The sequence below is a fragment of the Mustela lutreola genome, chromosome X, assembly GCF_030435805.1.
Source record: "Mustela lutreola isolate mMusLut2 chromosome X, mMusLut2.pri, whole genome shotgun sequence".
In the NCBI taxonomy this organism is placed as follows: Eukaryota; Metazoa; Chordata; class Mammalia; order Carnivora; family Mustelidae; genus Mustela; species Mustela lutreola.
Genome location: NC_081308.1, coordinates 131,459,764 through 131,468,973, shown reverse-complemented (window position 1 = coordinate 131,468,973; position 9,210 = coordinate 131,459,764).

The window sequence follows — 9,210 nt, the reverse complement described above, 5'->3', positions numbered from 1 at the left end:
CTTAAAACATTAAAAAAAGGGGTGCCTGGGTGGCTCAGTGGATTAAGCCTCTGCGTTTGGCTCAGTTCATGGTCCCAGGGCCACATGTCGGGCCCTCTGCTCAGCAGGGAGCCTGCTTCCCTCTCTCTCTCTGCCTGCTTCTGCCTACTTGTGATCTCTCTCTCTCTGTCAAATAAAGAAATAAAATCTTTTAAAAAAAGATAAAATTAAAAAAAATAATAATAAAGCAAGTTTAGGTTTACAGAAAAATTGAACCGGCAGTAGAATTCCTCCACAGAGTCCCTCACTCGCCAACCTCAGCGGTTTTCACTCCCGTTAACATCTGGCACTTGCAGTGGGACACCTGTTACCACCCGAGAGCCAAGGCCGGTCTATTGCCCATGAGACCGCGGCGTTCACAAGGGCTCACTCTGTGCGTTCTATGGATTCGGACAAACGTATAATGACATCGATCCGGCTTTCCCGTATCCTACAGAATTATTTCGCTGCCCCGACAATCCCCTAAGAATGTCTTCACCGAGACCTGGCGTGCACGAAGCAAAGTATATAGCTGAATTTGGACCTGGAAACCCCTCAAATCACACTGCAGAACACTGGACAGCTGAACAAAATTTTCAAATTTCCCAACACTGACAGATCAGCTCCAGGGAAGCCCACCTCCCCAGGCCAGCAGTGCCCCCTCCGCAGAGCTCTGAGTCCCAGGGCTTAGCCCCTGTCTCGAAGCTGCTAAGTCTGAGGAACTGCAGCCCTACCCATTGCTCCGGGAGTCTGCGGGGGCAGCTGGAACAAAGGACCACAGACTAGGGGCTCCAACAACAGAAATATCTCCTGGTTCTGGAAGCCAGAAGTCCGGGATCGAGGCGTCGGCAGAGCTGCGCTCCCCCTCCACACACTAGGGAAGGACCTGCCATTGTTTCGGCTTCCTCATAAGATGGAGAAACTGGTAACAGGAGTGTGTTGGGAATCCTGTCTCAAAAGAGGGGCTGCACAGATGGGTTTGTCTGCGTCTCCAGGCCTGAACGCACCGCTGGGTTTGCAGGACCCGCTCCCCCCAACCCAGTGTTCTGCCTTCCACGTGAGAAGCATGAGCCCCGGCACTAGCAGCTCTACGGCTATAAAAACGAAGAGAATTTTTATGGATTTTTATCTATCTTGTTTATTGTTTTAAGATTTTTTAAAAAGAGGGCACCTGGGTGGCTCAGTGGGTTAAGCTCTGCCTTGGGCTCAGTCATGATCCTGGGATCGAGCCCCGCATCAGCCTCCCTGCTCTGCAGGGAGCCTGCTCCCCCGCCCCCTGCCTGCCTCTCTGCCTACTTGTGATCTCTGTCAAATAAATAAATAAAATATTTTTTAAAAGATTTAAAAAAAATATTTTATTTACTTATCAGACAGAGAGAGCACAAGCAGGTGAAGCAGCAGAGGCAGAGGGAGAAGCAGGCTCCCCGCTGATCAGGGACCCCGATGTGGGCTCGATCCCAGGACTCCAGGATCATGACCTGAGCCAAAGGCAGAGACTCAACCCACTGAGCCACCCAGGCGCCCCAAAAGATTTTATTTTTTACCTTATCTCTATGCCCAATGTGAGGCTTGAACTTACAAACCTGAAATCAAGAGTTGCTCGCTCTACCAACTGAGCCGGCCAGGTGTCCCTTAGAAAGTAAGAGAATGTTTAGGGCTCTCATGCAAGTTCCCTGGTGCCTGGCAAGGGGGTACCCATTCTCCTCAAGACCCATGACAACCATCCCTTGTTACCATTAAACCCATGGCCAGGTTCTACTCTCCACAAGATCCAAGAGGAAATAGCTTATACACCAAAAGAATAGCGAGAGTTTTGATAGTAAGTACTGGCAGAACGTGGGCACAGCATGTGTAAATTCTAGAGATGCTCTGCTAAGGAGGAGAGGATGTGACATTTAGATGCAATTTATTGAGCTGACGCATTTACCGGGGAGTCTGTATTTAATGTGAGCCTGTGTAGCTGCAAGGGACTCTGACAAGTCCACTTGGTTGGTTGACTTAAACTTGAAGTCAATCTTGGCCTAAATTCAGTGGTATCAAGATGTCAGAACAGGGGCGCCTGGGTGGCTCAGAGGATTAAGCCTCTGCCTTCAGCTCAGGTCATGATCTCAGGGTCCTGGGATCGAGGCCCGCATCGGGCTCCCTGCTCAGCGGGGGGCCTGCTTCCCCCTCTCTCTCTGCCTACTTGTGATCTCTGTCTGTCAAATAAATAAATAAAATCTTAAAAAAAAAAAAAAAAGATGTCCGAACAATAGATCATTGGAATGGACCAATTACCCACAAGGAGACTGAATCAATAATCAAAAAAATCCCAACAAACAAAAGTTCAGGGTCACACAAATGGCTTCACAAGTGAATTCTACCAAACATCCAAGGAAGAGTTAGTACCTATTCTTCTCAAACCACTCCGAAAAACAGAACAAGGAAAACTTCCAAATACACTCTATGAAGCCATTATCACTGAAACCAGATAAAGACACCACAGAAAAAAGAACTACAGGCCAACATCTCTGACAAACATAGATGTAAAAATACTCAACAAAATACTGACAAATCAAATCCAACAGTACATTAAAAAGATCATTCACCACGATCAAGTGGGATTTATTTTCGGGATGCAAGTGTGGTTCGGTATTTACAAATCAATCACTGTGACATATCACATGAATAAGAGAAAGGATAAAAACCATATGATGATTTCAAGAGATGCAGAAGAAGCATTTGACAATGTGCAACACCCATTCACGATAAAAAAAAACAAAACAACTCAACGAAGTGGGTTTAGAGGGAACATACCTCAACATAATAAAGGCCATCTATGAAAAACCCACAGCTAACATTATCCTCAATGGGGAAAAACTGAGAGCTTTCCCATGAAGGCCACAAACAAGACAAGAATGTCCTATCTGCTCTCACCACTTTTATGTAACATAGTACTGGAGGTCCTAGCCACAGCGGTTAGACAAGAAAAGAAATAAAAGGCATCCTAATTGGTAAGGAAGAAGGAAAAAATTTGCTATTTACAGATGACATGATATTACATATAGAAAACCCAGAAGATTCTGTTGAAAAAACTACTAGAACAGATAAAGGAATTCGGTTAAGTCGCAGGATACACAATTAACATGCAGAAATCTATACCATTGGGACGCCTGGGTGGCTCAGTTGGTTAAGAAATCTGTAGCATTTCTGTACACCAATCTTGAAGCAGCAGAAAGAGAAATGAAGAGAACAATCTCATTTATAATTTCACCATAAATAATAAGATACCTATGAGTAAGTAAACTTGGCCATGGAGATGAAAGACCTGTGCCTTGAAAACTATAAACCACTGATGAAATTGCAGATGACACAAAGAAATGGAAAGACATCCTATGCTCATGGGTTGGAAGAACAGGTATTGTTAAAATGTCTAAGCTGCCCAAAGCAATCTACACATTTAATGCAATCCCTACCAAAATACCAGTAGAATTTTTCACAGAACTGGAACAAACGATCCTAAAATATGGGAGCACAAAAGACCCAGAATAGCCAAAGCAATTTTGAAAAACAAAAGCAAATGGGGCGCCTGGGTGGCTCAGTGGGTTGAGCCTCTGCCTTTGGCTCAGGTCATGATCCCAGGGTCCTGGGAAGGGGCCCTGCATCCAGCTCCCTGCTCAGCGGGAAGCCTCCGACTCCCTTTCCCACTCCCCCTGCTTGTGTTCCCTCTCTCACTGTGTCTCTCTCTGTCAAATAATTGAATAAAATCTTAAAACAAAAAAAGAGAGGAAAAGCGGGGCACCTGGGTGGCTCAGAGGGCCAAGCCTCTGCTTTCGGATCAGGTTATGATCCCAGAGTCCTAGGATCCAGCCCCGAATGGGGCTTTCTGCTCAGCAGGGAGCCTGCTTCCCTTCCTTTCTCTGCCTGCCTCTCTGCCTACTTCTGATCTCTGTCTGTCAAATAAATAAATAAAATCTTTTAAATAAATAAATAAATAAAAGAGAGGAAAAGCAAAGCTGGAGACATCACAATGCCAGACTTCAAGTTGTAGTAATCAAAATAGTATGATACAAGCACAAAAACAGACACATAGAATAACAGAATAGAACATAAAACCAAGAAATAAATCCACAACTTTATGGTCAATTCATCTTTGAAAAAGCAGGAAAGAATATCCAATGGAAAAAAAGACAGTCCCTTCAACAAATGGTGCTGGGAAACTGATCAGCCACATGCAGAAGAGCGAAATTAGACCACTTTCCTACACCAAATATACACAAAATAAACTCAAAATGGATTAAGGACCTAAATGTGAGACCTGAAACCATAAAAATCCTAGAAGAGGACACAGGTAGTTATTTCTCTGACATCAGCCATAGCAGCATCTTTCTAGATGTCTCCTGAGGTGAGGGAAATAAAAGCAAAAACATAAACTATCGGGACTGCATCAAAATTAAAAGCTTTGGGGCGCCTGGGTGGCTCAGTGGGTTAAGCAACTGCCTTCGGCTCAGGTCATGATCTCAGGGTCCTGGGATCGAGTTCCGCTTTGCTCCCTGCTCAGCAGGCAGTCTGCTTCTCCCTCTGACCGTCCACTTCTCGTGCTCTCTCTCTCTCACTTTTTCCCTCTCAAATAAATAAAATCTTTAAAAAAGGAAAGGAAATCTTAAAAACAAAACAAAACAAACTTCTCCACAGTGAAGAAAACAACCAATAAAACCAAGAGACGACCTACCGGACAGAAGGTATTTGCAAGTGATGCATCTGATGAAAGATTGGTGTGCAAAATACGTGAAGAACTTATAAAACTCAACACCCAAAACGTGAATCATCCAGTTAAAAACTGGGCAGAAGACATGAGCAGACACTTCTCCAACGAAGACATCCAGATGGCCAACAGACCCATGAAAACCTGCTCAGCATCACTGGTCAGCAGGGAGACGCAGACCGAAATCACAAGGAGGGATCACCTCGCAGCTGTGGCTAAAACAGAAAACAGAAGAAACAACAAGTGCTGCAGGGCGCCTGGGTGGCTCAGTCCTTAAGCGTCTGCCTTTTGCACAGGTCAGGATCCCAGGGTCCTGGGATCGAATCCTGCATCAGGCTCCCCTGCTCGGCGGGGAGCCTGCTTCTCCCTCCACCTGCCGCTCCCCCTGCCTGCTTGTGCCCTCTCTCTTGCTCGCTCTTGCTCTCTCTCTCTCTGACAAATAAACAAATAAATAATCTTAATTTAAAAAATTTAAAAAAAAATTTCCCAACGGATGGAAGGAGCAAAAGAAAAATCAATAGCTAGCTGGGTCCGTAGGTAAATACATAATTCTTTTCCAGCCTTATTGAGCTATAACTGACATATATCACTGTGTAAATTCAAGGTGTGTGATGCGATAATTTGGTACATGTATATGTTGCAAAATGTTTACCACAGGAAGGTGAGTTAGCATACCCTTTACTTCCTGAAATTACCATTTTGTTGTTGTTATGTTGGAAACATTTAAAGCCTACTCTCATAGCAACCTGTAAGTATACAACACAGTATTTTTAACTCTATTCACCCTGCTGCGCATTTGCGCCCCGAACTTACTTATCTTGTAACTGAAAGCTTGTACCCTTGACCAACATGTCATTACCCAGTCCCCAACCCATAACCACCACCGCTCCATTCTCTGCCTCTTCCAGTTCCGCTTTTTTAGGTACTAATGTAAATGAGGTCACAGTTTTTGTCTCTTTCTGACTTATTTCACTGAACAGAACGCTTTCAGGGTCCATCCATGTTGTCCCAAATGACAGGATTTCCTTCCTTTTCAATGGCTCAATAATATATTCAAATACATACAAAACCACGTCGTCCTTATCCACGCATTCATTAATAATCTCTTGTTATGGGGCGCCTGGGTGGCTCAGTGGGTTAAAGCCTCTGCCTTCGGCTCAGGTCATGATCCCAGAGTCCTGGGATCGAGTCCCACATCAGGCTCTCTGCTCAGCGGGGAGCCTGCTTCCCCGTCTCTCTCTGCCTGGCTCTCTGCCTGCTTGTGATCTCTGTCTGTCAAATAAATAAATAAAATCTTTAAAAAAATAATAATCTCTTGTCATGTCGACAAGATATCATTTTGATGATAGTTATTCTTGTAAAAAAAGTTTTATTTATTTATTTGAGAGAGGGAGGGAGGGAGAGAGAGAGCATGAGCAAGGGAGGAGGCAGAGGGAGAGAGGGAAGCAGACTCCCCACTGAGCACAGAGCCCTATCAGAGCCCGATCAGCAGAGAGCAGGGCTTGATCCCAGGACCCTGAGGTCATGACCTGAGTGGAAGGCAGAGGCTTAACTCACTGAGCCACCCAGGCGTCCCTAATTCTTTCTTTTTTTAAGGTTTATTTTTTTCGGGACGCCTGGGTGGCTCAGTTGGTTAAGCGGCTGCCTTCGGCTCAGGTCATGATCCCAGCGTCCTGGGATCGAGTCCCACATCGGGCTCCTTGCTTGGCAGGGAGCCTGCTTCTCCCTCTGCCTCTGCCTGCCACTCTGTCTGCCTGTGCTTGCTCTCGCTTCTCTCTCTATGACAAATAAATAAATAAAATCTTTAAAAAAAAAAAAAAAAAAAAAAGGTTTATTTTTTTCAGTAATCTTTACACCCAGGGTGTCACTTGAACTCATAACCCGGAGATCAAGAGTCACATGCTTTTCTGACTGAGCGAGCCAGATACCCCCGATGATACCTGTTCTACCGTGTGTGAGGCGTATCTCATTGTCAGTTTGATTTGCATTTCCCTGACCTTGAGTGACGTTGAGCATCTTTTCATGTGTCTGTTGGCCACTTGGATGTCTTCATTAGGCAAATGTATATTCAGGGGGTGCCTGGGTGGCTCAGTGGGTGAAGCATCTGCCTTCGGCTCCAGTCATGATCCTGGGGTCCTGAGCCCTGAGATCCGAGCCCTGCATCGGGCACCTTGCTCAAGTGGGGAGTCTACCTGTCCCTCTGCCTGCTGCTCCCCCTGCTTATTCTCTCTCTTTCAAATAAATGAATAAAATCTTTGAAAACCAAAGTGTATTCAGGTCTTCTGCCCATCTTTAAATTGGATTAATTGGGGGTTTTAGCCATTTAGTTGTAGGAGATTTTAAAAAAATACATTTTAGATATTAACCATTTATCTTATATATGGTTTGCAAATATTCGCCTTCATTTTGCAGGTTGATTTTTGGTCATATTGATTGTTTCCTTTGCTATTTATTTGTTTGTTTGTTTGTTTAAAAGCGGGCTTCCTGCCCAACGTGGGGCTTGAACTCAGTCTGGAGGCCAGGGGCTGCAGGCTCCACCGGCCGCACACTGCTGCGGTCGGTCGCTCATTCTGACCGCCTGAGAGAGGCTAGAAGTTCGGCTCCACAGCGACACACAGGAGGCTGCTCAGGATGTGGCCGAAAGGTCATGACTTGGAAAGAACAGGGGTGGGAGTTTGGTGACAGAGGTTTGGGGAAGAATGTGGATGGGCCTCTCGGAAGGGGCAGAGGAGACTCTCAGCGCCCGACGGATGAAGGGTCTGCTTGGTGAGCGCCCGCCCAGCCGCTTCCCAGCCAGCCCGGAACCTTCTCGGAGGTCCCTTGAGGGCCTCAGCCCCGACGGCAGAGCCTCCCACTGCCCGTAAATGGCAGCACCTGCAGAGCGGCCAACCCGTGGGGGACACGGTGCTCTGGAAGGTGTTCGGACTCTCTGGGAATAAAAGTTTGAGAAACTCCCCTACGTATAGAATCCCAACCAGCCAAAGTGGCCGCTGATGGGAAGAGAAAGATGGAAAAGATAGGAGAAGAAGAAAGCTATCAAAACCAATTTGGGGCAGACCATTGACAGAAATACATGTTACAGCTGTGTATGATTTCTTCCTATATTATATTATATTATATTATATTATATTATATTATATGATAATTTCTTTTCTGCTTCCTCTCCTTTCCCTTTAGTACGTTATATACCAATTGTTGTGATGAGTAATTTTACAATGTCGTCTCTGGGTCACGGAATACTCAAGTGGGACTATGATTTACTTATAAGGCACCTGGGTGGCTCAGTGGGTTAAACCTCTGCTGTCAGCTCGGGTCATGGTCTCGGGGTCCTGGGATGGAGCCCTGCATTGGGCTCTCTGCTCAGCAGAGGGCCTGCTTCCTCCTCTCTCTCTGCCTGCCTCTCTGCCTACCTGTGATCTCTCTCTCTCTCTCTCTGTCAAATAAATAAATAAATCGATTCTGTGGCTGCGAGTTGGGGATGATTACAAAGGCTGTTGGGACTTCGAGTCTCTTGGCCTTGGGGAGATGGTGTGAGCATATCTTTTATTAATAATGCCAGCATTTTGTCAGACAGAAACAGAAAGTTGTCACCATTGGTGACTGAAGTTCAAATACATGTAAAAGGGTTTGTACTGATGCTGAGAAGCCAAAGGGGCCGGTGGGGGGCGGGGTCAAATACACCGCATTTAGCTTTGTGATGCTCGCACCGGGACTCTGTAACCTTCCTTGTCTTCTGGCTGTCTGGTAGTTTGGTTCCACCAGCAGGGACACTAGAGGAACACTGAGAGCCTGGAGAAGGGGGGCAAAGATCTTGTTCTTTCCTGTTTGCTTTCTGTCCCTGTTGCTGTTGCCCAGCCTTGGTCCTTCAACTGGGAGCACGAGTTGATGGCCGGCTAATCCAGCATCCTCAGAACTGGTCAGAGGTCACCCCTCCTCAGAGGCTGATGTCCCAGCCCTGTGTGGCCCTTCCTCTAAGCCTTGGCAGTAAGGTAGCACCCATCCAGCACTCTCTCCTTGGAGTCTGTCTTCCAACTCTGCAGAACCCCTCATCTGAGCTTCAAGGTTCATAGCCGAGCACCTTCCTTTTCTTCTTCGAGTCCTGAAGGTGGGAGCTGCTTCCTCCAGCTACTGCCTCCGTGCTCAGCTCCTCCCGTGCCCAGCCTTCTGCTGCTTGGATGATCGATTCTCCATATTAAAGCCGCTCTGTTGAAACACTTGGTGTAGCTTTTTTCTGACTGGATCCTGACTTACGGTGTACTTTAATGGTTATGTGCCAAGTATATCTCAATAAAATTAGAAAAAATAAGAAAACTAAGAAATTGGGCAAAGCATACAAATAAGGGGTTTACAGGAAAAAAAGATGCTCAAAGCCACTGATTATCACAGAAATGCAAATTAAAGCAACAATGAGAAATCATTGTATACTCATTAGTTGGCAAATACACATA